Consider the following 26,700-nt stretch of genomic DNA (forward strand, 5'->3'; position numbering starts at 1 on the left):
ATCACAACCAGGCACCTAATTGTAATAGTTCAAATAACGGAAAGTTGGGCGAACTAATTGGTTTTGCTTGCAAAACATTTAGCGCAGAAAAACGAGTACTAGTACTGAGAATTTAGTTGACCAGTTTACTAGCTAACATGATTCACCTATTTTCTAAAGTCCGCTAACACTGGTATACTATCACGCAAAACTATATTTTTTACCTCGAAAGACCTGCTTTTAAGAACTGCTGGCAGGCTTCACTGAAACACAGACGGTCGTTACAGTAAGGCACGAATCGTTCCATCGTCGCACACCGCGCTGCTGCCAGCGGTAGAAAGGGATGACGCTGTTTTCCCTTTGGCGAGAGACAGCGCCAGGGTTGACACCAACTCGGCAGAGCAGCAGAGACGAGTCGACTACGCAGGCTCACCGTCATTCGCTTGCTCCCTCCCCCTGCTCTCCTCTGCTGCTGCCGCCAACTGTCCGATTGTCGCAGCTGAGAGGCGTCGCTATACTGCTGCACAGCCGCTGGCTTGGCTCCTTCGCACCCTAACCAAGCACGCGCCATTTGCTCTCACGAAGCTTGAAAACATACCGTGTTTCGTTCAAATCGCATACACGTACTGCCCCCGTCAAAAGTATACGGCCCAAGGGGTTTGCTTGTGAGGCCGCGTTGTGCATTCTCAGCGACGTGACCTCTAGAAAGAGGAATGACATCGCGTCTTCTATCCTCCCAACTTTGGACTCCTAGATTTGTTAGGCAGCCCCGCTAAACAGCTTAGAAGCAAACCCTGTGGGCTGTATACTTTTGACGGGGGCAGTACTACCTGCCGTGAGCAAACGCGCGAGAACGCTGCGAGCGCGTGCTGAACTACTGCATCTCGGCGTTACACCACAGCTTTTCGTTTCGAGACCCACACAGTGCGCATGCGCTTCGTTTTTTTTAGATACGCATTTGCGCAAGGAAGACAGGGACAAACGATGTAACACAAATGGCATGCGACCCTTTAGAACATGTGACCAATGAAGCACATGGGCTTCACGCACGACCCGCTGGTGTGCTCATTCCTTCCGGCGAACTTGTTGCGCTCTCAGACAGAGGTATTTGAGCGAGCCGCCGCTTCTGCTAGCCAGCCCCGAATGCGGATCGATGGTGTGATTTAAAGTGCACCGCTGTTTCTTCTCCCACTTTGACGCCGACCATGGGTGCCCACTAAGCGACAGTGCTGCATATATGGCGTAATGTACAGAACCACGGAAGCGCACGGCTCGCTCACTGCGCGACCCAAGCGGCGGGTCACGTGTGCACACTCCGCCGGTCTCGACATCAGGCATTTTTCCGTTAGGTGGTGCGCCGATGCAGTTCGGCAAGCGCTCGCAGGGATCTCTGACTTACTCACGATGATAGTACCTAGGTGCAGCAATCACGGGCAAGGTAAGTGTCGCGACTTCTACAGTACACTCTGCTGGCAGCTTCCTTGCGCGAGCATTGCATGCTTACATTCATGACCATGCAAGCCTAAGACACGCGCACTGTGAGTGGCAAAACGCACATAGTGCGCGGCTCAGCAAACACACGCCAGGAGTTAAGGTATTGAGAAGTCAAAGGAAAGTAAATCATTGTGCCGATGGGAATTTGGTTCAGGACATAAAAAGCAGTGAAGCTTAAATGCTGTATAAAATATGTGACTACTCAAGCCACGTGCAAAAGCTCGCATGTCACATACACTAAACTCGTATACCCTTGGTCTCTAGAGGTATGTGTGCAGTCTGCGTTACCCTTGAGTAGAGCACTCGAGTGGCGCACGGCCCTGCAAACAAAGCGACACCTTGCCGAAAACCACGGGCTGCTATCTAATTTCAGTTTTTATTGTCTAGAGCTCACTGCTCGAGCGCTCTGCACAAAGTTAACGCACACTGTACGCCGCAGTTCCACGCCCTCACTTTGCCGGCAAACGAGATTTTATTTTGTCTCATTATCCTCTGCGGCTCGCGCCGCAACAAGCCGGCCTGTGCCAACTGCATGCCGCCAACTCTCGTGGCAGGCGTGTGCGACCAGAGGCTGGCGGCTGCGTCGTCGCTGATCCGCTCGCCGGGCTACCCGCGCGGCTACGGGCCCAACCTGCGCTGCCGCTACACGGTGTTGCGGCTGAACCGCAACGTGTGCCGTCTCCAGGTGCTCTTCAGGCGCTTCAGCCTCGAGAACAGCTTCGGCTGCAGGAAAGACTACCTCGAGATGCCCGACAGGAGCAGGGTCTGCGGCCGCTACGCCGGCAGCCGTGAGTACGCCGCTCGGCGCGCCCTTGGAGAATGCGTACAGAGTGGCATATATATACGCGTTGTGTTGCCGCAACGTTCCGGCTTTACGCGTCCACGGCGAGGCGACTAGCTCGCCACGCGTGAAAGTGCGGCTTTCACGGACGACGGAGCAGTAATGCCTACTCGGTTCGTCCGGCTCTGTTACGCTCGCACATTTTTCACCTGTCCATGTGCCCGTGACCTCGCTTCGCACTTCGTTCGTTAGCGCCTTGTTGGCAGCACGGTACATGTGGTTGCGCATTGGCGTTCTATGCTGCGTGGCCAAAACGGACGCCACCAAGCACTCCTTCAGTGTACCGCTTCCTTTTCGACTCAGCAGTCAGGCACGTCAGTATGCTTGTTGCACCAGGTTCCATTACGTGACCTACATTTGCAACCTCTTCTAGTCTCTGAGCCTTTCTATAAAATTACAGGACGTGCGTTCTCTCATGGATTTCGACTGCGTGACGTTTCCCGCCCGTGGTGCAGTCACCACCTGCTTGCGCATTGTGCTACCAGGGCGCTTCTGGCTTTCCTTACTGTTACAGAAATCAGTGAGATTATACGTTAATATCTTTGAGTTTCCATGCTTGTGTCCATTTTACTGCGAGAGCAGTGCCACTTTACACCCCCCCCCCCCTCCCACCCCGGGAATCTAAAGTCTGTTGAAGTGAAGCCTCTACCTTCCAGAAGCAGCACCCACCAGCCTTCTCCCCACCATAGTTAGGGGGCTACCCACCCACCCTCTGCCACCCTAGAACCACCCCTGCCCACCTCATCCTCCTAAAAAATTTTCCCACGTGTGTGAAGCTTCGGCTTTGAGTAAAAGCAGAACCCGTAGGAGTGTTGCAGGACTCTGGTAAAAGCATTCAATAGAGTAAAAGCATAGAAATCATCTAGGGCAAATCCAACTGCTTTGGCAGAAGTGCTGTACCAGATGTCTGATCGTCTCGTTAATTTTCTGTTCTGGCATGAGCGTGCGGCAAAACTGATATCGGCGCGGATGTGTTACTGAAATTACAGTTCAATAGGTTTGCCGAATCCAACAGCAGGTCTTGCAAGTATTATGTTCCATTCACAAGCAGTTGTGCCAATGATGGGAAAAAGGCCGAGATTTACAGAAGGTTGCTTGCATGCAAAAAAGAAGCAAATCTGATCTGTACGTCTGCCAAGAAACAAAAAAACTTGCACCATTCTGGTGGGATCAGCACGTTTCCTTATTTTTTTTATTCAGGCTTCAGGTAATTCAGATTTGCCATACGTTGCGCAATGATTACTTCTGGTTTTGAGTGGTAGCATTTATTCAGTCATCCGTATTGCACGACTACTGGATCTTTAAGTTGAAAGTAACAAATTGTGCATTGAGAGGAAATGACTAATTGAGCCCGTGCTAGACGCCTAGAAAGAGAGATTTTTCGCTCGCATTCATGCTAGCTTGTTTTCTAAGGCCTCGTTTAGCGACTGCGCGAATTCACAGAGACTGCATATTTCGCGTGAGTACATGGCATGCAGTCTGAATACTCTGTGCAGGAACCTACGACTTCAATCAAGACTCGATAAACTTGTACTTCATCACCGATGGATTCAGGACGGATTCCGGCTTCGAAATCGAGGTTCGGCAGCTCCAGAACTCATGCCTCAACCCGGTGTTAGAACGTAAGTGCATATAAACGGAATTCCAGCATGGGTTTTTGACACTGTTCTCACTTAGACAGAAGTAGAGTATTCCCTTGGCGCCCGAATATCTGATATACAGAATATTCAGAAGAGTGACAGTGTACCGCACGCTCTTTAATATGCTACTTTTAGCTAATTCTAGGTAAATTTAACGCACGCATGCGAGTTCTATAACGCGCTCTTTTCATGTGTTCTTGGTGCTGTATAGGCAAACTACGTGCGGAGCAAGAAAATTATTATTATTCCGATAGACTGCCTGCCGACGCAACGGAATGTTGTACGCTGCTTTTCTCCCGAGTACACTGGGAACTCAAACAAAACATCAATCTCGAATCATTATCGAATCTGGTAGACGTCGCAAATGAAGACAATTTGCTTACATTTTCAGGAAACAGCATACCAATAGAAAAATGGCCAGGCTTAGCTTGGTTAAGCCAAGAATGCGTTGTATATCTCGATGGAGTTCCGTGCTGCTCCGTTGACTCGATAGGCTATTGACTCGATCGCCATTGAAACTGCCCGTGTAGCAGCGCTCGATCGCCTTTGAGTCGATAGACTATCGGTTCGAGGGCCCTCGAAATGCCCCTGTGACAGGTGTATAAGACTGTCCCGGCGAAGGAGCGCAGCTCTTTTATAGACCTCCTGCATGATTGTAAACAAACGAGGTGGCGCTGCAGTCGCTAGCGAGCTCGTGGTAGGCAAAAGGTCTGGGAGTGGCGTCGCGGATAGGTGTTGAGCGCGGGGTTTCAAGGCTTGTAGGCGCGTTTCCAGTTTTTGCGAATCATAGCAATGGCAGATGCTTCCAACTTTGTAATTTGTTGAAGTACACGAGCTCGCGTTGGCCACGTGCGGCCTATACAGAGAAATAGTTTGCCACTGTATTGTATATATGGTTAGTAGTAAACATGTAGAAAGCGTTCCTGCCTTTTATTTATGCGCTAGGCATTGAATAAAACAAGTTTTGACACTCTGCACTAGCCGGAATGATTTACTTCGGGACAATAGTGAGGGGAAGTGCTGGCCTTGTTTCGTCGGAGCAGACATGCGCTCATCGTCTGCTGACATACGTACGTGTCGCGCTGTGCGAAAAGTGGGGACAGCGTCGTGTCCCTGATCTCCTGTCTCGCTTAGCGCTGTTTTTAGCCGCATGACCACGCACCAGCCAGGCCGACTTGTCCTCTGTTAAGCTGGTCGATTTGGTGAAAATTTTTGATTTCTGGAATTATTTTCTTTCCTAGCCCTGAAGTCTAGTTTCGTGACGAAAAATTATAGCAAAATATTGAGTAGAAATTTATAAATTACGCTTTTTAGAAGTGTGGTCGCCAAAAATTGTGAGGTAATTTCTTTGATTTCAGTGGCGCATTTCTTTGACCAGAGCGAAAGCGAAGATGCCATAAACGATGGGAATAAAATTTAAGGTGCGTTTTGTGACCTCTCACATTTTCTGCGACTGGATCACTCACCTTCGTAATTCGCATGAAAATCAAATAATTCCATTTGTAGCAAACTATTCCTGAGACGTTGAGGAGCGTAATAAATCTCTCGATTTTTTTCCCTACACGTGCAGTACTGTGTTAGTTATTTCTTGTAAGAAACGTTTTCATGTAACTATGCATGCATAAGTACTGATCATATAGAAAAATAACTAATCGCGTCATCGTACAGAACAGGGCTTTATGTACATGCTGGCATAAAAAAACTGCGCACTATCTACTCAATTATTTGAGACCTTGGGGGGACTTGACGACGGTTTTAATTATAATTACCCAGAACTGCACCAGGTATAGCTATAAATAAAAGGAATTACTGAAACTAGCGTAGGAATTTCATATTTGCACCAAGTTTAGTTACATATCGCATGCATGAATAACGAAAACACTTTTCATTACCGCGTCCCCCTCTCAATCTCGCCACGTGTCTGTTAGTAGAACGCCTGCGGCTGCTTCTTTCCAAACAAGCTTCGCGATCATGTACTACCTCATGAAACATGACACATGCATGATGCAATGAAAAAGCATATGGCATTTAGCACACTTAATGTACGCTATTCTAAGCCCACCAACGCGACCGCGCAAGATTGACACAACTTACCACACTTCTTTCTACTCGAACGAAATAATTACGTCGTCATATCAAGAAACAGTTTCAAGTAAATATTAAATGTCATAAAACGCGCCATTAAAACATGGTGTGCTATTAACAAAAAAACGCATTCCTTGGGGGCGAGTGAACCTGTCGGCGCCCCGTGCACTCCGGCTCAAGGTGATAAGTACGTGTGCAGCTGCATATGTTTTTTTTTCCTTGAGCAATTATCAGCCTACTATCCTGAAGTTCAGGTGAATGAACGCAGTAACTTGCATGCTATTAAGTGCATTGAGTGGCAGTGCCTATCGACTCCCAGACTTCGCGCTTTACTACCGTGGCCCAGTGCCTGTTAGCCAGTTTCCGAATGCGGCATTTATGCGCGAGAAACCTATCGAGGCTAATTTAATATTTTTTATGCTACTACGTGGATCCAGCAGTGACGCAGCTGGTCAATACATGCTGCTTCTGCAGTGCACACGCTTGAAGCAGCCGCCGGTAGCTGCGGCAGCTGCGGTAGGCACGGCCAAGCGGAACCTGTTTTGCCTACCATGCGAAAGTCGCTGCTAACATCAGCGCCACCGCACCTTCGTGACGTCGCGGGGTGAAGGAGGTCCATACATATGCCGTGACGTCAATCATAGCGCGGCGCCCCTAGCGGGAGGAGCGGGAGTCAGGTGGTGGCTGCGGCCGCGCGCGACCGCGCCAGTTGGGGCCCAGCTTTTCCTCCGTGACGTCACGCGCCGGCGCAGCGTCCCTAGCGGGAGGAGCGGGAGTCAGGTGGTGGCTGCGGCCGCGCGCGACCGCGCGAGTTGGTGGCCCAGCTTTTCCTCCGGCTGTCGTGACGTCACGTCACGTGGTTTGCGCTAAAGGTCAATAGTGGCTGCCCGGCCGCGCCCAAGGGCTGAACTGAGTGATTGCAATATGCAACGCATAAAAGCTCTCCTTATGTCATAACATGAATTCGTCGAAGTGAAAAGCCTGTCACAGTCGTACATCACTGTAGGTTAAACATGCAGTATTTCTGTCATTGGTATTATTCCCAACGGCGTGCAAGGGTAGCGAGTACCTGCAAGGACGGTCACCCCCAGGGACGAACGAGCATGCGTCCAGACAGAGGTCTCGGGTTCGCGTCGCTTCTGAAACACTTCCAACTGCGAAGTTTGCAGACGCAAGCATTTTCTGTGTTGCTGTAGATAGTTAATAGGGCAGAAAAAACGTTGCGATGTAACTGAGAAAGTGGCACTTTACGTGTCTCGGAAACATGGCATAAAACCATCGAATGCACATATAGTGCACAAACTTGACGGACGCACGACACATATACCGAACTGCAGGACTATTGACGAAGGACATCTCGTGTGGTAAAACGTACCGGAAGCACCTATTTTCTTCGACGTACTGGATTTTATCGGGACATCTAAGAGAGGAATGTGATTCACTGGGTTCGTGTTCGTCGTGGCTTCGTTCAAGTAGTTCGCCTGACGGTTACCTTGCGACATGTTGCACTGTGCTTGCAACACACACCCAGTCGCAATGCCCTACAGAAATTGGATAAGTCCCCGACAGGTATTTTCGCTTCTTCCAGAACCATTTTTCGTGGTGCTTACCGCACGACAGCAACTCATTTTTCTTGCCGCCGCTATAATAAAGTATGTCGTACTGCCGACACTCAAACTCGCTTTATTGACATATTTCACCGGGGCGCGGATATTTTCGCTCGTTGCTTCCGTTCAACAAGAAGACCGTTTGTCAGTAATGGTCGTAGCTCGTATAGAAAAGTGTAAATAGAGGGAATGCGAAAGCGCAAAGTGGATGAAAGTACAATTTAACAAAATTTCTGCAGAATTTCTGCGCTTGATTAGCTGCCCGGATCGCATAGTTTCCTATCACAGTTTCGATTTCAAGCGACTGGATTCTTTATAGCGTTGCAACGCCGCCTCTTTCATGCAGCTGGAACGCCTATACGAAGCGCTACAGCGTCTTGCGAAGGCAGGCTCTGTTGTTTACCACAACCTGTCACATTTTGTCTCATTCGCGTGCGAGAATTTGGCCATGGCGTCACACTAATTTAGGGAAATCACAAAAGGAGACAATTGCGAAGGCCTGAGCCAGGAGTTTTGTCAAACCGTCTCTGCTTAATGGCTTTCTGTGCGTATACGCTTCCTCAGGCAGGCCAGCTTTCGACGGAATCGCGTATCTTATTTTGTTCTCCCGACGGATCTTTCGTGAACCTGTACTGCACTCCTTCCTATATATAACTTTGTCCTGAATTGCTATCCCCCTTTGTGACTTGCTCCCAATGGCATAGTTGCGTTCCTTTTACCCCTTTCTCTTCTTTGATGTCAGCCCGAAGGGGAAAGGTAGAAGATGTTGGATGCCGACGTCTTAAGGTTCTAAAACTTGCTCAGTCACACTACTCGAGGAACTTCAGGAAGTAAACTGTTGAATAACATATAAAATAGTTAAGACAGAACGGAAGGTACAACAAGGAGAACAACTATGTACATACTGATTGATCCGCAGAGTGACCAGACGAAATCAATCCCCGGTCCCACCAAAACGTCTTCTTTTAATCCCTAAGTCCCCGCCCTCAGTGGGGACAACAACCAATTAGGTCAAAACACAAGCACTCATCCAATCAAGGGACCGGGGAAAGGAAAAAACATCCAATAAAACACATGGGAAAGGAAAACACATTGAAAAGGAGACAGAGGAGAGTAAAACACGCCCAATCAAAGATTGGGGAGAGGGTACAGGTCATTGTCACGAATACTAACAGTAATTCCCCTCTCGGATCACTCCATCCTCCCCCCGCGGGGCGGCATGTTACTCGCTTAAAGAGCATGCGAGGACCGCACAGATTGTCGAAAGCCGTCCCCGAGGGGCCACTTAAGGCGCCACCGCTCCCCAATCCTTCTTGACGCCCCCACGTGCACAGGAAGTGCCTGGCAGTCATATGGAGCTGATAAGCGCTCACAGTGAGCATGAGGAAACGCGTCTCCAAAATTGCCTCCTGGCCACACACTGAACGACCGCCGCCCGGGTCATGGCCTTGCGCAGCGTCGCCGCGGTAGGGATGAAAGGCATCGCGCGTCTTCGTTGCTGCTTCTCGGAGCGGGGCTGCAAACCATGGGGCCCGGCCAAGCAGGGTCGCCTGCGCACCCCACACTCCCCTCCGGCGCCGTCCGCTTGACTCATTAGTTCCATGTGGAGTCAAAAAAGAAAATGAATCACAGGGTACGCACTTTGTCCACACACAGGCGGCGTTCCGTATGTGTTTACTTGGGGCTCCGGATGTGCCCAAGCCAGCCGCGCACGACAGGCATATACTCGCTTAATAAAGAAAAAGCAGCGCCGCTTACATGCATACTTCATATGTTTACATCGTCGGTACAATCTAAACAGGAAGGAGTAAAAGGGAGTAAGGTGTACAGCTTACTTCCCTTTTAGTCTTATACAGGAGTATTTGTGTTTAGAGTGTGCACCGTAAAGTGGTGTACACCCTTAAAGGCGGTTAGTGGGTAGGAGAATTTCAGGTCGTTCGTTTCTTCAAGGAAGGTTTACGAACCCTTCCTCTCAGTGTCGTTCGGCTTTGAAGATGGACAGGAGGCGTGCTTGTAGATGATGACTGCTGAGCATATATTTACATCATACATATACAAAGAATTAAACTGGAAGAAGTACGAACTGATTTACAAAAGAACAAACTGCGCTAATTTACTCATCGACCCGACGGATTAGAGCCGAAGTAGCACCACGTTACATGCTAAGCATGGAGCCCCAGCTCAGACTGGGGCTCCATGCTGGGGGCTCCATCCGTTCACGCGCGCTTTTAAACACTTAATTAACAAAGGACTAAGGGAGGTCATTTTCAGTGGCCCGCCCTAAGCATCAATTCTCCAATCAAAAATAACATGGGAAGATGGGGACTACCCCGTGGGCTGGGCTTAGCCCTCGAACCCAGGGTCTCGTTAACAACACAAACCAAATCAAAAAACAAATACGCCACCACTCTCTCTCAAGTAAGAGTACCCACATGCTCTCCCTTCGGAGCTATTCTCCCGACTTTCCTCCCCCCCCCTCCCCCCCCCCCCCCCCCCGAACCGCTCACGTTGCTCGTCAAGTTCTTGACACTGATATGCTCCAACCCATCATCAATCCGTGTCGCCCGTCAGCAACAGAAGAGGGAGCGAAAGGGCCACGAAGCCGCCACACTACCGACGGCAGGACACGGCTAATAAGAATGAATGGGTTTATTTGGCGCTCGTTGCCAGAAAAGCGACGCAGTCGCCCCTTTCGAGTGCTCTTTCCGCTTCGGCAAACCAGATGAGTAACGGCTCTGTTTTCCCACGGCTTGGGTGGGAAAGGCATATTTGCCTTAACAGGTGTTTGTCATTGCGATCCTGGAAATACGCCTTTTTTTCGGCCACGAGGCACTGCGGGATGCTGAGGGACATCGGGTGCCTCTCCGACGATAGCCTACGTCGTTAGGGGGGTCTCCTCAAGGCGGCGGCGGTGCGTCAAACAACCCTATCCATTTCCCGTATGCACTTTGCTTTCGGGGCTCTCGCTTGTAATGGGGGAGCCGCTTCCCGCGTGTGTCGGCGTCCTGCAAAGGGACGCAGCTGGAAAATAGTGACGGCCTTACAGTGGTGTCAAAACTCACACCCTTTAACCCTTCAAAAAGAGACTTTGTCAACCCCCCCCCCCCCCCCACACACACACACACAACATGGCGCTTTATACACAACTGTTTCCATCTTAAAATGATGTTTGAACGGGGTCAGCGCCTTTCAGAAAGGGTGCCGCAAGTACCATTTCACGAGTTAGTTTGGGTGCTTGCCATTCCCATGCATCATTTTCCCCAGACGTTTTAAACATTCAGAGGAGCTGTTCCTCCGCGTTCCACGAAGCCCACCCAACCCGCAACATTTAGCAGTGGCCGGCACTTAAAGCTACAACAACGCAGGAGACGTTACGTAACTTCAGCGCACAAGGCTTCTGAGGACATCGGACGTGGAACCGCGCGTGTCCGGACACAGACACATGAAGGCTTTAAAAGGGCAGATCATCTAAACGCTGTTTATACATTATGCTAGCTCATTTTCCGAGCACATAAGGACCTTACAGTTAAAGTTAGTGGCGCCCAGCTGTCGTGAAAAGGTATTCTCTTTTTTCAATGAACCCATGATGACGGAAACAATATACACAGCTGCGCACATCAACCAGCCAACAGAAAGACAGTTTTAATTCGTTACATATTATATGCAGCTGTATGAAGGGCTCCTAAGAAATCCTCAAGACCACCTGAACCCCGGCAATCTATAGGGACGCATTAGTAGTAGACCAACCCTTTTGACATCCCAAAGATAAAGTTAGGTGAAGAATGAGCGTTAACCTGCTCACGACGTCCTTTTTTAATGAAATTACGGGCATCGTACGGGTGGCATAGATGGCAGTATCTCCTTAAAAGGACCCTGAAATCATTTCGATGGGCCTATTCTAGTGCAGCAGATCTGTAGACGTGACCTTTGTGGGGTATTCGAGTCAAATTTGAAAGCTCTGTGTGGGCCTATACTTTATAAATAATTTTTAAAATTCGCTGCCCACAGTAGCTTGCAATCGATTAGGGCGACATACCTCACCGTCCGGCCCCTACTCCAAAGACGTCAGTGGGCAGAAGCGCCAGCCTCCAAGCTCGCCCCTTGGAGCTCGAACACAAAGACCACTTCTACGGATCAAGCCGCCGCGGTGGCTGAATGGTTATGGCGCTCGACTGCTGGCCCGAAAGACGCGAGTTCGGTCCCAGCCGCGGCGGTCGAATTTCGATCGAGGCGAAATTCTAGAGGCCCGTGTGCTGTGCGATGTCAGTGCACGTTAAAGAACCCCAGGTGGCCGAAATTTCCGGAGCCCTTCACTACGGCGTCCCTCATAGCCCGAGTCGCTTTGGGACGTTAAGCCCCCATAAACCAAACCAAACCAACTTCTACGGATCTTTTGCACTAGGCTAGGCCCATCGAAATCACTTAAGGGTCCCTTTAAGCTTGAATATTGGTTTTTCACTGTGGCTCTCGTTTAGAAGGCTCACTTACATGTCGATGACATCAGTACTCTACAGGGTGCCCAAGATAGATAGTGACACCAGCACAAGTTAACCGAGCGCTCTATCTTAACAAACAGCAGCTTTATACTGTCAACTTTCGTGCATCTTTATCGTAATTCTAATGCGTCAGCATTAGAAGCCGCACTGTGAGCACCCGCTGGTTTCGGTATGTGTAAGGATGTGTATACGGCACAGCCACCTGCCGCAGCTGATAGGTGACAAAGGGGAAAGAAAGAAATCCTCCTCTTCACTTTTAGGGGAGATGAAGGAAAGGCCGAAAGGTGGGGCTGCCACGGGAGAACCCTCCCCCCCCCCCCCCCCCCCCCAAAAAAAAAAATGGGATTAAGAATTAACCTTGCAATATGGATAATGACTAAGAATGACCCATTGCAAATGAAAATGATTACATTCTAATCACTTATCTTTCAGCCCTAAAATAATTACGTCATTAATTTCCAATTGGTGAGCACAAATTGAAAAAAAATAAATACTTCCCTATGCTTTTTTTGGTTTCGGTGGCCATTGACTGCCTCCACATGTAAGAATGACTCAGTCTGCTCCCTGCCTCATGGTGCTCCTCTGCCAAGCTTACATAAACGCCACATCTGACTAGGCAGCTGTGTGGCGTAAAAAAAAAACGGTACCGTTCTGACAAATAGGCAAAGTCCGCCCAGAAACGTCGCAGATACACAAATCGCTACCTAGTACACAAAGGCTCCTAATGCTAATGCATTTTAAATGAGTAATGCAATTAAGCACCCATAACTTTTTACTGCATGTAACCAATTAATGAAGTGAAAGTGATAATAAAATCCTTAAATATTCCAATCAATTAGCGAGGTATCGGAAAATTTAAAGAACCTTTGAAAAACACTCAGATGTTTTTGTGGCGATGTATGTGTCACTTGGCTCATGATTAAACAAACGTTAAGAAAAAAGCATGCGACAAAGGACTCCGCGCGGCACCATCAGCAGCGGTCTCATGCGCACAGATGAATAGCTCGTTTCCGCCATCTCGGAAGCGCTTTCAGAACAGGCGTTTGCATTTGTGTTTGGACTCGTTGGTTGTTTTATTGCTTCGAATTTCGTGAACGCAGCGTTCCCTTAGGAGCCTCAACTTACTTCGCGGCGAGCGCGAGCCAAATGCCCCTTTTCGGGGGAATGCGCAGGAGTTAACCCCAGCTGAGTCGGTTCAGAGTAAAGTACCTAGATGTAGGTACTTTAGTTCAGAGTGAATGCCTGCCGCTCTTTTCTTAAGTTGTATCCGACTACAGTAATGAAACGAGCATCCGGATAATTACATATGCCATGTGCAACACAGGTCAGGAGCATGCGGCTGCCGTGGGGACACGAGGCTTGCAAGCGATGATGACAACGAAAGACGGTGACGTCCTGCCGACGTCCTAATCCCGTGCGATGGGCGTGTGCGCATCATGTCACGACTACTGTCGCATCACGTGGCCGCATCACACCAACATGGCAGCACAGGAGCCTTCAAAACGCAATGCGCAAATACGGGCTCCGAATCGATTGATTGGCACCCTGGGTGTTGTTTAAACGTGCACGATAACCTCGGGGCAAAGGTGTTTTTGTATTTCGCCCGACTGCCGAAATACATGCCGGCTTCCGCCGCGGTTTACGACACTCACCGCGTGGTGGTCGAGTCTGCGTTTTGCCCACTGTGCGCCAGGCGGTGCAGCGTCTACAAAGGCGGCTGTCGTGAGACCACTACCCTAGTGGTCTCACCTAGTGGTCTCACGACGCGTCATGGCTCGTTCGAATGCGCGCACCCGCTGAGGCGGCAGCGCGGCGGCGCACGCAGCGACGGCGGCTCCGGGGGGCGCCGGGCAGCTGCGACCGGACCGTGTCGCGGGACGTGGAGATCGTGCGGTCGCCGTCGTTCCCGGGCGACTACCCTGCCGGAGTGCGCTGCGTGTACCGGCTGCGGCTGGTCCGCGGCCCAGCGTGTGCCAGCTGCGGCTCGACCTGGTCGACTTCGACGTCGAGGACGCCCCTGACTGCGCCGCCGACGCCCTGCTCATCGAGAGCACCGGCGAGCGCCTCTGCGGTTTCCGGTCGTCGACCTCCCGAGGCAAGTCCTAACAAGTAAATCCACCAACCGACTGAATCGCAGTTCTAGCGAGCGAACAGCTATTGAAGGGACACAGCGACACCCGATAGCGATGTCGACTGGCTTGCAGGGCTCGAGCCACACGCGGTGCGATTCACACCCACAGAGTAACAGGGCGTGTGGCCCACAGCCCAGAACTGCAATTCTGTTCGGTTTTATGGTGGCTTTACTACCTTCACACCGCCTTCTGTGCCTGTCGACGAGCTTGTAAGCACGTTCGGAAGGGTAGGACTCTCTTTCATAGCCACCCTGCACGTACAAGTATGGAGCCAAAGGTATCTGGACCACGTATTTCGTAAACGAAGCCGATAGCTCTATTATTATCCGGCGGCTAGAGACCACACTTCGTGGAAGTAAAAGACAAAATCTTGTTCTTTCACTTCTGCAAGTGTGGCTGTCAGCTAGCGCCGACTGACAGAGCTATTGGCTTCGTTGACGCAACACATTGTACAGAGACTTTTGTCCTCGACTGTACATATTCGTGAACCTGTCTTAAATCTTTGCCTCAAGCAGTCTTTGCAAAATAAATTACTTTTATCAAGGATAAAATCATTTATTTTTTTTCGTTTGCATGTACACGAACCGTCACACTGATATAGATTTGGAGTTAGCGATGCTACAAACAAAATAAAAGTATAAATTTTGCTGCTGAGACATAATAAGGCAAAACAAAGAAGAACTTGATAATTATCGCAGATGATCCTGGCAGTTTCCAGACTATGACAGTATACTAAATAGTAAACAGAAAAGTACGGGTAGTGATTTATATTGCAACTTAACAGCTGTGAGGTAAGGGTACTTGCTTTTTTCTCCCTTCTCATGCGCACCGCTTCGTATCCACCAAACTCTTGCAGTGCTCTACTTCCCGCGAGAAGCGGACGAGTTGCGATTGGTGTTCACCTCCGACCTGACCACCACCAGGAAGGGCTTCGAGGTCAAGGTGACCCAGAGCGACATCGGCTGCACCAGGGCGCCGCTCGGTGAGGCGACAAGACTCGCGGCCACGGAGCGCCGCTGCGTCCCACACTGAATGCGCACGACGGTCTATTAACTGTGTAAAGAAACCTCTGTCAGGGCGGTTTCGCATTGTACATAGTTTACTGACAGTCTTTAGACAGTCTTTTGAAATTTTAGTGCATTAGGAGGGCCATGACGCCGAAGACTGTTCGGCGTCTGCGTGAAGCCTACATCTGCCAACCGTAGCAGGCGCCAGGGGCCCGTTTAGGGGCAGCTCCCGCTCTCCATCTGTTACCTACTATAACACCGGATAGAAAGATACACCGGTTATAACGAAACACCGGCTGTGATAAAACACCGCCTATAATGAAACATTGGCTATAATTCTAACATCGGCGAGAGCAATTTTTATGCACACTTCATTCAGCGACGGGTGGTAGTGATTGGGTTCTAGTGGTGATAGGGACAGCTCGTGCTTCGTGCCGCAAAATGATAGCTCAAAGTAAGAGAAGGTCGAGAAAAATGCCCACATTTCGTCCGCATCAATCCAATTGAACAAAGCTGAATATTTTATAAGGCGCGTTTCCACAGTCCTGTGAAGAATCCATGCATGGGCAACTTCTCTCCTGTTTGTATAGGCAACTTCGCGACAGTAACTTCCCTTTCGGTCCTCTCCAACAAGCCATACCGTGCCGGCGTGCGCCAGCAGTGCCCGTAGGCCCTGGTCGCAGCGTCGAGTTGCAGGCAGTCTCGTAACGGGTGTACATCTGCAAACATACGCTGCTCCACGAAAAGTCGAGCGATCGTAGTGGTTGACGTTAGCGAACGTCGACAGGAAATGAACAGCTCCATAAAATGCTGAGAACATAGTGCATGGTGTACTGTGAGCATACTTTCGCGCAGTTCGAGGTGCCCGCACCCAATGAGGGCGAACAGTGCCACTATGCGTACAGGCGCACTTAATGTACTGATGAATCCATAACGAATCACTGTTAAGCGATACAACTAAGACAGTCCTGACAGATGAATAGAGCTTATCTAGAAAGCAGCTGAGCGATAGAAAAAAATTCTGGATCAACTTCTTTTAAAAATACTTCTATTAAAAATTCTTTCACGCCTCATAACTGCATTGTAGAGCTATAAATTAAACGGTAGAATTTGAAAAATAGATGGAGCAAGTATATATGAGTAAATGTATAGTAAGTGCCACCATGGGCAAAACATTTACTGCTCTACCAGTGTACACCTTATCTTTAATAACTGATGTGCACGGATTTTTTATTACCTCAGGCTGCAGATAATTTGATACTTACAATGGCCCATCGTATACTTTTTCAGCCTCAAAATAAGGCCGAGTTCCGCTATAGAACAACCGCTTTTGTTTCTGCTCCGCGGCTCTACGGGAGGCCCCTCGCTGCAGAAAATGGCCATAGTATTTGTTCCACAAAGACATTGGCACACAGACTAAACGAAGTTTGTGCGGGAGGATATGTAATCACGTCGGTTTGCATTGCCTAAGTTGCCACAGAAGAGCCTGAAGCGGCAAGTTTAGAACGATGAATATTTCCGCTCGAACAAACCCTTCCGTTCCTATCGGTCTCGGATCCCCACCTGCAGCGACAGCTGCAGCGATATGTTTCTCGGCAATAATTGAAGCACTTAAATCAGCAGGAATTAATAGTGACACTGCTGTGTGCGTGAAACGAGGCATGGCAGTGGCGCCGGGCCATACGTCGTCACCAAATGCGTTACGCCTTTGTCTACGGGCAGAGTTTCTGAATATCACCTTGAAGGGAATGCTGGCGCCACCGTCTATGCGAGTTTCTTAAAGAGCACCTCATTCACTGCGGGAATGCCGGAAAGACGCGGTTTCTTACACGGTTTGGCTAGTGTTGGACCGAAAACGTGCATTCCGCCTGTGAATCACCAGCGGCGTCGCGGTGCTCTCCTCTGCGCGTCGATGAAATTATTTTAATAGTGCGCTTTCAATAAATTGAACACAAGTGTTAGGATGGTATGGAAACTTTCCCACAATTTCTTCGAGGTTTGCCGCGAGACGAGTCGTGTTGTTATGGCTGAGCCAACGTTTCGTGCCCAGCAACAGCCAAGCCAATTACGAAACCTAATCTTCCCGGCATTCCTGCTCCGCTCCGTAGCGGATGAAGTGCAGTGCCATCTGCTTTCCCTCTGGGTAGTATGCAGACGCTCCACGTCTGAGGTAGGGCAGAAGGTCGCCGCAGGAAACAAGATGAGCTCGGTGGACAGCACCGTACGCGCATGCAGGGCCGGCCGTGGGGCGTCCGGGCGGCGGTTCGTCGTCGCCGGCGCAGCCTTCGACATGCGGCCGGCTGCACTACGACGGGGGTGTGCTGGAGAGCCCTCGGCACCCGTTCGCGTACCCGGCCAACCTGGACTGCCGCTACTGGATCCACCGGGCCAGCCCGAGCGTGTGCCGCGCGCAGCTCACCTTCGGCCGCTTCGACGTGGGCGTCCAGCGCAGTGGCCGCTGCCCCTCCGACTACCTCGACATCCAGGGGACCCGCTACTGCGGCCGGCGCGACGGACAGACCAGTGAGCGGGAGCACCTTGGCAGAAAAGTAGATTGGGTGTATGGGGGAATAATACCGGGGAGTATTCTAGATTCATGCGGGCGTTGCAAGTCTACAGAGGCAACATTTGTTTTGGTCCACGTGTCCCTGAGTAGCGAGTGATGCGAACACTCTGTTTTTAAGCGGCTCGTTAAACACGTTTAGCAGCGCGACGGAATGACGAAGCGATCCACAAGATGGCAAAGGACAAGGCAGCACCGTTGTGTGTTTCTTCTTTTTTGATGCCTTAGATGCATTACACTGATACTTTTCGACTTTCCCGTATCAGTTCATTTTTGTTCGTCCGTCCACTCATGTGCACAGGTGCACTTATGCAGAAGCCAATCTACCTGTGCGCTGGCAGCCCCTGTGTTCATCCTGCGCGCAGGTACACTTGTGCACCTGTGTGGACGCCGAACGTCGTTTCATAGGCCAGCGTTCCTTTGTACAGCTAGCGCTGTAATATATGTGCTTCAATGGAAGCCCAGCTCAGCATTGCAGGTCTAAGCTCACCCCAAAAGTTAGGGGCACACATTTATTCAGAAGCGCAGACGATAACTTCAACTTGTACAGTCGGGACCAAAATCTCTCGACGACGTGTCCTTCAAACGACGCCGATAGCTCTGCTATTAACCGGTGGCTGGCAACCACACTTGTGGAGATGAAATTCAAAATTTTGTTCTTTAATCTCCACAAGTGTTATCTTCAGAAGCCGGCTAATAGCAGAGCTATCGGCTTCATTTAAGGAACACGCGGTCCAGAGACTTTTGGCCCCGACTGTATACGTGGGCCTCTATGGGAGCAGCGGTAAGAGAAGTGCAAAGGGAAGGTACCCTACTGCACAACGGGATACCCCGGTGCATGTAATCAAGGCGCAGCACGGATTAGCCTGCAAGGTCTTTATCCTTTGTATCGCTTCGTTGCGCTGTTCGAAACATGGCACTGCCTACTCACCCAGCTTTCTGTGCACCTACTTTTGCTGAACTTGGGAAATTCATAGCTTCAAAGTCATAAGGAACCGCCTGCGGAATTTTGAAAGAAACTCCTAATGCTTTTTTCGTGAATGTTATGAATGAAGCAGGAATAAGAAAAAAAAGCTTTTTACGATGCATTTTCGCGAGGCGCACAGCAACATTTCACAACAGCGCGAAACCTCTCCCGGGCCCCGGCTGCGGCGCAGTTGTGGCGTGTCTTCGACTTCGCTATAGTCCAAAGTGAAAGAGGCAGAGTCATCAGCTTCGCCTGTTGATCTGCGCTACTGTTAGGCGAAACGTCGTGTGTAACAGCAGCATCACAACGGCGAGGAGTTTCGCGCCGATATCCAGAGCCTTGCTTGCGTAATTACGAGAACTGAGTTGTAAATTTGGAAACGGACACATCGGAACACTGGCGGGCCACAAGAATTCCACCAAGTGAAATGATCTGAAAAAACGACCACCTCTAACTTTCCACTATAAACATGAAAGCTAAATGCGGGTGCTGAGTAGTTCGTTGATTCATTTTAGTTCAGAGCGATCATTATCCTCTAATTTAGTGTCTGCCTTGTTGCATAGCTTGCGGGCATAAGTGGATCTCGTGTGCTGCTCATCGTCTGTTTTAAAGCAGCTGACGTTGTAAAAAAAAGGCGGGGGTGTAGCTAGGACGAACGGAGATGCGAAAGCGCGCTGAGCACTTGGCATACGGCCTGTAAACTGTATTTGCAGTTATCGTGGACTTTCCCCGGGGCCGCAACACCATCGAGCTGAAGTTGCACACGGATGGCGTGTACGAGCGCTCGGGGTTCCGCATCGACGTCAAGCAGATATCCAGCGGGTGTCTGGCGACCCCCCTGCCCGGCGAAGGTGACCGCTCCAGAGTGGAAGCGTTTAGAATGATTTCCTTCTACGTTTGTGTGATGCCTTACAGAAACTAAATGTTACGTTTGATTTACTGATACGGCACTGGAAGAAAGAAAAAAGTGGCTGATAGGATGCTTTTCATCATTCGTGCTCATATTCATATATTTCTGTGCGCATATATTCATCCGTGTCCGTATCCATATGCGGTAATGGATGAAAGTTTATGAGCGAAAATTACGGAGGGAACTTCAGACTGCTACGGGCTTTGAAGGCGAAAGCATTTAATCTTTAATTGAGATTTTTTCCTTCCTTTCTAATGACAAACCTACTCATTGGCATACAGTCGCAAGGAAACGCATGCACTGGGTTCACCTTTATTCGCCAAGAAGCAACGCGGTTTTGTAGCCTATATATGGGTTGCTTTCGCGCCTCGCAGTCTCAAGGTCCTTGGTTCAATTCCCCGCACCTTCGCAAAAAACTGTTTTCTTTACACATGACGTCATTGCGGGTTTTGTGGACCACTTTTCCTGGACGCCCACAGATTCCGTTGCTAATGGGACATATAGGGCTTTCGACTTAGAAATTAATTCTGCAAGGTCAGGCAAGCCACTCCACTGCAAATCCTCAAGGCATGAAGGGACATGCATACTGCATTCCCTGGAACGAATACCGGATGACCAGGTGGCGATTTGGCGCAGCCACAATTTTGTTTGTTTTTTCGCTCAAACGTATTGTATAAAATTTTTGTTCATGACTCCACGCGCGAACAGCTCACGAACGACTCATTTCCTCTCTATGCAGAAAGCAAAGTGTTTTTTGAGAAGAAGGAAGGAAGATATTTTCTGAGCTTGGGAGCAAGCGCGAGAGAAAGGCGTGTTCTATATGAGGTTCTCCTCATTTTAGTACCGTATGTACATGCTGATTCGGAAACGATGTCGGCTGCTCTCTATCTACGTTGAAGCGCGCACAGCCGCAGTCGCTGAGCGCCCGAGGGCGTCCGATCACACAAGGACTCCGAGGCACATTATCACATATACTCTTCGGTATAGATGACGCTATCCGCGAAACGCTGCGGTGTTCAGGGCCAGGTGAAGTTTCAGATCCCTGTTCAAACCGGGGCGCTCCCAGCAGCGTTCCCCACGGCCAAATGGAGATCGGAAGAGGAAAGTATACAAAGAACTGCTAGCGTGTTTTAAAGCGCACTAAAATCAGAGACTGAAAGAAATTCCAACTTTACTGAACCAAAATGGCGCCAGTTTACTGGCGTCCAAATTTCGCTCGGAGCCGCTAAAGCAGCTCATAAAGCAACTAATATGTTTCGAATTTACCGATACCTGCTTAACTTGTCAACTCTCAAAGATGATTTTAAAACAGGCTCAAAATGTAACACAATAGGAAGTTCATTGGACAGCGGCATCCTTCATCGCAGATTTGATCAGTAGAATTTAGTATGAGACCGTGTACGTTTTTTTGTGTTCTCATACAAACAGTAATCCCCTCTGAAAAAAGAAAATGCCGAACTGCCAAGAGCAAGAGTCGTTCAAGTAAGATACAACTTTTAAAAAAATAGCATTTTGTAACAATCGACCACTGTCCCCGGCGTCTTGTATTACTTCGCTGACCAATCACAAAAGTGATCAAAACCAGCTTTTTAATGCTTTACAGTATCAAAACAAACCAGAGGCATTAAAATTATTTAGCGTATACAATTTCATTTCATGGTTAGCTTCTTGTTTAGGTAATAAAAAAAGCTTTAACAGTCTACTTTTTCTCATGGAGGAATTGTGATCGGCAGCCCTGAATGTGGGCGGAGCTTCACTACAGATTTAAGTTGAATCCGATTACAGTTTACTCAATTTGCCTGTACAGTTCATTTCGGAAGCGCGAATCAGTCCTGAAAGCGCGTACAGGTGCGAGCGCAAGTGGCCAGCCGGATATTTTTTTCAGGAAATTTGTTTAGCCGCAAGAAAACGGCACGTCATTTCGTCATTGCTGCTGCATGCACACCATTAATAGCTTCTTCGTGTAATGAACAAAGGTCGCATGTGTTTTTTGTATCTATACATGTTGAGCAATGAACTATTGCAAGCGACAAAAGAAGCGTAGATTGCTGAAACGCTGAATGCTCCCTTTGTAGCATCTACTTGGGAGAAAGGCTTCCTTTGTTTCAACTCATTTTCCTTGATGTCGCCGCAATGGCGTCATCACGTAGACTGCATGATGCGGTATACGTAGACCGTGATGTGTTTTGCAATGGGCGCAAGAGCAGCCGCGGGTACTCCTCCTCTGCCCGGCTCGTCTGCCTATGGATCTTCACATCGCTCGTCAGAACGTTTCACGGACAACAGTGGCACACGGCAGCTTCGGCATATTTTGTTCGTCGAAATATCGCGCTTGGAAAAAGACACACGCAAATAGCGACTGTGTACGCCTCTCCAAACCCATCCGATAACTTTTCACATCCTTAAGCTTCAACGACTGTTTCTTTGAATGGTCCAGGGTCTGAGTGGTGCTGTACGGGGCTGAGAGAGCGACATCTGACCCCTTAGCTGACGTGTTTAACACTGACAGAAAAAGCACCTCTCGCGCATTCTCCCAAGGCACGTTGTTGCAATAACGAAAAATAAAAAAAAATAATGGAGATTTCGCTTTTTATGCCCTCCGGTCACCGCTGGCCCGCTCCATACACTAGACTGTCACATGGGGCGGGGATTAAAGCGTACGCTCCCGCCCAGCAGCCTGCGACCAGGTGATCACGACCGAGGTGTTCCAGCTGATGAGCCCGGGCTTCCGGCGCGGCGGCTACCCCGGCGGCATACACTGCGTCTACACGCTGCGCAAGCACAACTTCCGCGTCTGCGCGCTCGAGATCAAGATGGAGGCCTTCGAGCTGGAGCAGGATCCTGGCTGCTCCAAAGACTACCTGCAGTTCGGCACCCTGCGCTTCTGCGGAAAGCAGGCGTACGGCGCCACGCGTACGTACACTGCTTTCGACGGTTGATACGCGCTTTAATCAAAACTGCCGATTGGGCGAGTTGGTGGGACATGATTCGAAATGACCAGCGCGGAAACAGACGGGGACACGAGAAGAAAAAACAACAGCGAAACGTCCTGTCGTCAGTGTTTTTTTCTTCTCGTGTCTGTTTCCGCGCTGGTCATTTCGAATACGGGCTTTTTGCGAAATCCGCGCATTTCTCGAAGAGGAGGAAAATGTGTGGCGGGTCTGTTAAAGGGGTGTGTATGAATCACTAAACGGACTTGAGGTGTGACGTATAAGGCCAAAACGGTGGCAACATCGCGGCACTTTGGCGGCGCAATCATCCAGCGCTGTTACAGATGGACGATGAAATACGGCAGTGCCTTCTAATGCTTTTTTGAAAACTGCTCTTGAATTTCTAGGATGCCTCGAGACTATGTGCCGGTAAATGCTACGTTTTATTCCGCGCGGTGAAAATGAACCTCACCTGGAGCTTAATTTGAACTTGGCACCACACCCTTCCACGAACTATTCGTCGAACCTTTCGCAACCTCTTTTTTATGAAGCTCGTCCATGCGTGCCCAAACGGTTTCAGACTAGCGCCTGCGCTACTACTCCCAATAACTACCTGAAAAATTTGCTGATTCGTGTCATGCTAAGAAAAACGTGAAAAATTGAATAAATAATTGCAGTGAGCATTCACCTGGGCACAGCCATGTGACTATAAAAAAACTTGTTCAGCTTTCGTAAATCTTATTAACAAAAAAATGATGTTAGTCCACGATATGCACCCAGGATCGCCGCCTCAGTGAGACAATTACTACGCTGGGACTAGCCATGTGACTATAAAAAAACTTGTTCAGCTTTCGTAAATCTTATTAACAAAAAAATGATGTTAGTCCACGATATGCACCCAGGATCGCCGCCTCAGTGAGACAATTACTACGCTGGGACTAGAAAAATAAATAAAAATAAATGCCCTCGTCTCACCGTGACAATCGTTCAGATTAACGCGACGTCTGGCACTTGGCAGGGGAGGTCGAAGAGATCAGTAGCTCAAAAAATTGGAACGCTGTTGGTCCCACGTACCTAGGAGAAAAACTATCCAACGTAAGGTAGGTTCCATACGCAAACAATTGCAATCAGCACGCTCTTGGCCGTATCCATACGGCTAGAAAGGAAGGCTAAACTGTTTTCTCACATTTTCGTAGTTGAAAAATTGGTCCTCGTCCGGGATATTTTTTTTGTTTGTAGATATATGGCTGCGCTGAGGTGGGCGATGAATATAATTATTCATTGATTTGAAACCAACCTTTAGCTTGCAGGCCTCCCTCAAACACAACTGCTTAAACAAAGCTTGCTAATCCGGTTTATTCCAAAGTTTACTAAGCGCCTACTGCGAGTATAATTTAGCACATCAGCAATATAGCACCGAACTTTTAATCGAAAACGTGGAAGTGTACGTTTCCTCTATATAAACACTTCCCGACTGTCGGGTTACTTTGGCCAGTCCATTGTGGTTTATGCACCCTTTACAAAATTCGTGTCGTTGAGGAGAGTGACGCGGCACAGAGCCTGCCTACTTCAACAGAAGAGTTGTGACCGCTCACTTGTAACGATGCCACCGCCATTTTGCGCTGATTTGCGGTGCTGCCGGCCTCAACGAGTATTGAAGCAAAAGACAGGCGGTCACAGACAGGAGCAAAAACAGCATTCACCAAATTCTTTGCAGTGTTTGAGTAGTTGAACCAAGCCACCAGCGTGAATCGCTGTTTCCAGATGGCGTATGTAAGTTACATTATCGAGGTACGTAGTGGGTGCTATCTAAAGCTTGTGGTTCTCAGCTGTTTCAAATGTTTAACCAACCGTGTGTTGTGAATTGGAATCGCTATCGAGTATCTACGGCACATGCAGCACGCGCTTGGATCCCTCTGCCTACGGCGTCCTAAGTGCGTTTCCTTGCACGCCCCATCTCCCAGGGACGATCGAGTTCCTCGACGACGAGATGAAGATCCAGTTCCACACAAACCCCACTGTCAGCGGCGCTGGGTTCCTGCTGACCGGCAAGCAAGTGACCTGCTAGCGAAGCGGCTGCCAGAAGCGCAGCTTTTTTTTTATGAGGTTCATTAAACAAACTTGTTTTCACGCTGTTCACATGTCGTTTTACTTCGAAAACTGGGTCAACGTAGCGTACCGCAGGTAGCCGGATTAACAAAGACCCTTTATAGCATCTTTCCTTCCTTTTTTTTCTTTATGTCAGTTTAATAACTGGCTGACAAGCAAGTGCCACCGTGAAAAAATTTGCACCTCAATAGACATCGCGAGCGCTTGAATATGCAGAGTGCCCCAGCTACTCACAAACGCTCAAAAAATGAATATACTGCTGCAGGAAGGAAATCTTTAGTCAGTAATATTTCTGGTCGCGTTGACCAAGGTGTTTTCTGCTCGGTACTAATCTTGGTAATTAACTTAATTTGAACTACTAAGCCCTCGAATGTACGCGAAAACTTTGTTCGAAATCTATAGGAAAACTCCAAATTTTCGTAGCGGTAGCTTTATGAAGTTTTGCGTGCTCTAAAAAAAGCAAACTCTGCATGCCCCATGGCAGGAGTGCATATCTTCAACATCCCGTGTTTGCGAGCGCTGCTTCACCGGCGATTAACACGGCATTCAACTTTCACGAAGCCGTACTCGCTATCGGCGGGTGCGAGTGCCGGCAGTTTGCGTATTGCTCTTCCCATGTTTCGAGCGCTTCCTCCACCACTATCATTGGGTGGGTCCCTTTCTCAATGAACCCCTGAGTGCGACATCCATACTTGCGATATTTCTGGTTTTGCACCCTTTTCTCCGGCGCTTTGACCCTTCCGCCACGACAGAGCTTCATCCACACGAAAGTGGAGTTTGAATCATCGCTGTTCATACTCGGAGCTGCAATGAGAAAACGGACGTCACTGCGTACGTGAGTCGCTCCATTTGTATACCAGAGCTCGACACAGCTACGACATGAAAACAATACAATTTCAAACAGCGCTAGACAACAGGACCAGAAAGAGGAGGAGGCAAACACGACGCTAAACTTGCAACTGATTTATTTGACGCAGGAAGCCAATTTATACATACAAGCACGGGCGCACACGCGCCAGGTCATACAGAGAAGATCAGATACACACTCACCAAAATGCCACCATACACACGTGATGTAACTGCCTTGCAATCTACCCTTTATGCAGCAATGACATTTCCTTCGCTGACAAGACTAAAGACGTTTTGCTAATGCAGCCATTAGATTTTCTGGTGATATGGAATGCTTCGGCGACTTCTCTGGTGGTCTTGTCACAATGAAAAAATAACAATTCTGTATCGTCAAAGAAAGGTACGCATTTACAAAAACTGCAATGCTTTGCCAGGTTAGTGTCTTTTTTTCTGCAATGAATCGGCATGCTCCATTAGTCTAATGTTTATGCAACGGCCTGTCTGGCCTATGTAAGTTAGAACACAAGATAAAGGAATTTGGTAGACCACGCCCTTCTTGCAACTGATGAACTTATTGCTATGATTTACCTTGCAGGCAGTACTTTGTTTAAAGCCATCCTGCTTCCTCTGAACTGCTGCCCCTATCGTACCCAGCTTATTAGGTGCAGAAAAAACGACCCTCACGCCATACTTGGCCCCTACCCTCTTAAAACGATGTGACAAGGCGTGCACATATGGCATGACAGCTTTTTTCCGGCCAACATTTTCTTTGGGTTGTCCCGCACATTTCAGTGCTTTAATAATCTTATTAGCGCCAGCCACAAGTATAGAATCTGGAAAACCAGCCTCTCTGCATCTCTGGGCTTGGACTGCCAGGCTACTGGACATTTGATGATAAATAATAATAATTGGTTTTTGGGGAAAGGAAATGGCGCAGTATCTGTCTCATATATCGTTGGACACCTGAACCGCGCCGTAAGGGAAGGGATAAAGGAGGGAGTGAAAGAAGAAAGGAAGAAGAGGTGCCGAAGTGGAGGGCTCCGGAATAATTTCGACCACCTGGGGATCTTTAACGTGCACTGACATCGCAC

General features: G+C 49.0%; 1 pseudogene across 1 annotated transcript in view; it reads left to right on the forward strand.

The window, feature by feature from the left end:
- Positions 1-24,788, forward strand: part of LOC144120593 (tolloid-like protein 1) — a 43,027-nt pseudogene extending 18,239 nt beyond the window's left edge. The window contains exons 7-14 of the transcript XR_013312461.1: positions 1,913-2,261; positions 3,811-3,936; positions 13,951-14,237; positions 15,131-15,256; positions 17,517-17,804; positions 19,525-19,662; positions 22,398-22,634; positions 24,616-24,788. The product of XR_013312461.1 is annotated as a tolloid-like protein 1 (transcript). The remainder of the gene's footprint in view (positions 1-1,912; positions 2,262-3,810; positions 3,937-13,950; positions 14,238-15,130; positions 15,257-17,516; positions 17,805-19,524; positions 19,663-22,397; positions 22,635-24,615) is intronic.
- Positions 24,789-26,700: the final 1,912 nt, after the last annotated feature.

This window comes from Amblyomma americanum, chromosome 1 (genome assembly GCF_052857255.1).
Source record: "Amblyomma americanum isolate KBUSLIRL-KWMA chromosome 1, ASM5285725v1, whole genome shotgun sequence".
Lineage (NCBI taxonomy): Eukaryota > Metazoa > Arthropoda > Arachnida > Ixodida > Ixodidae > Amblyomma > Amblyomma americanum.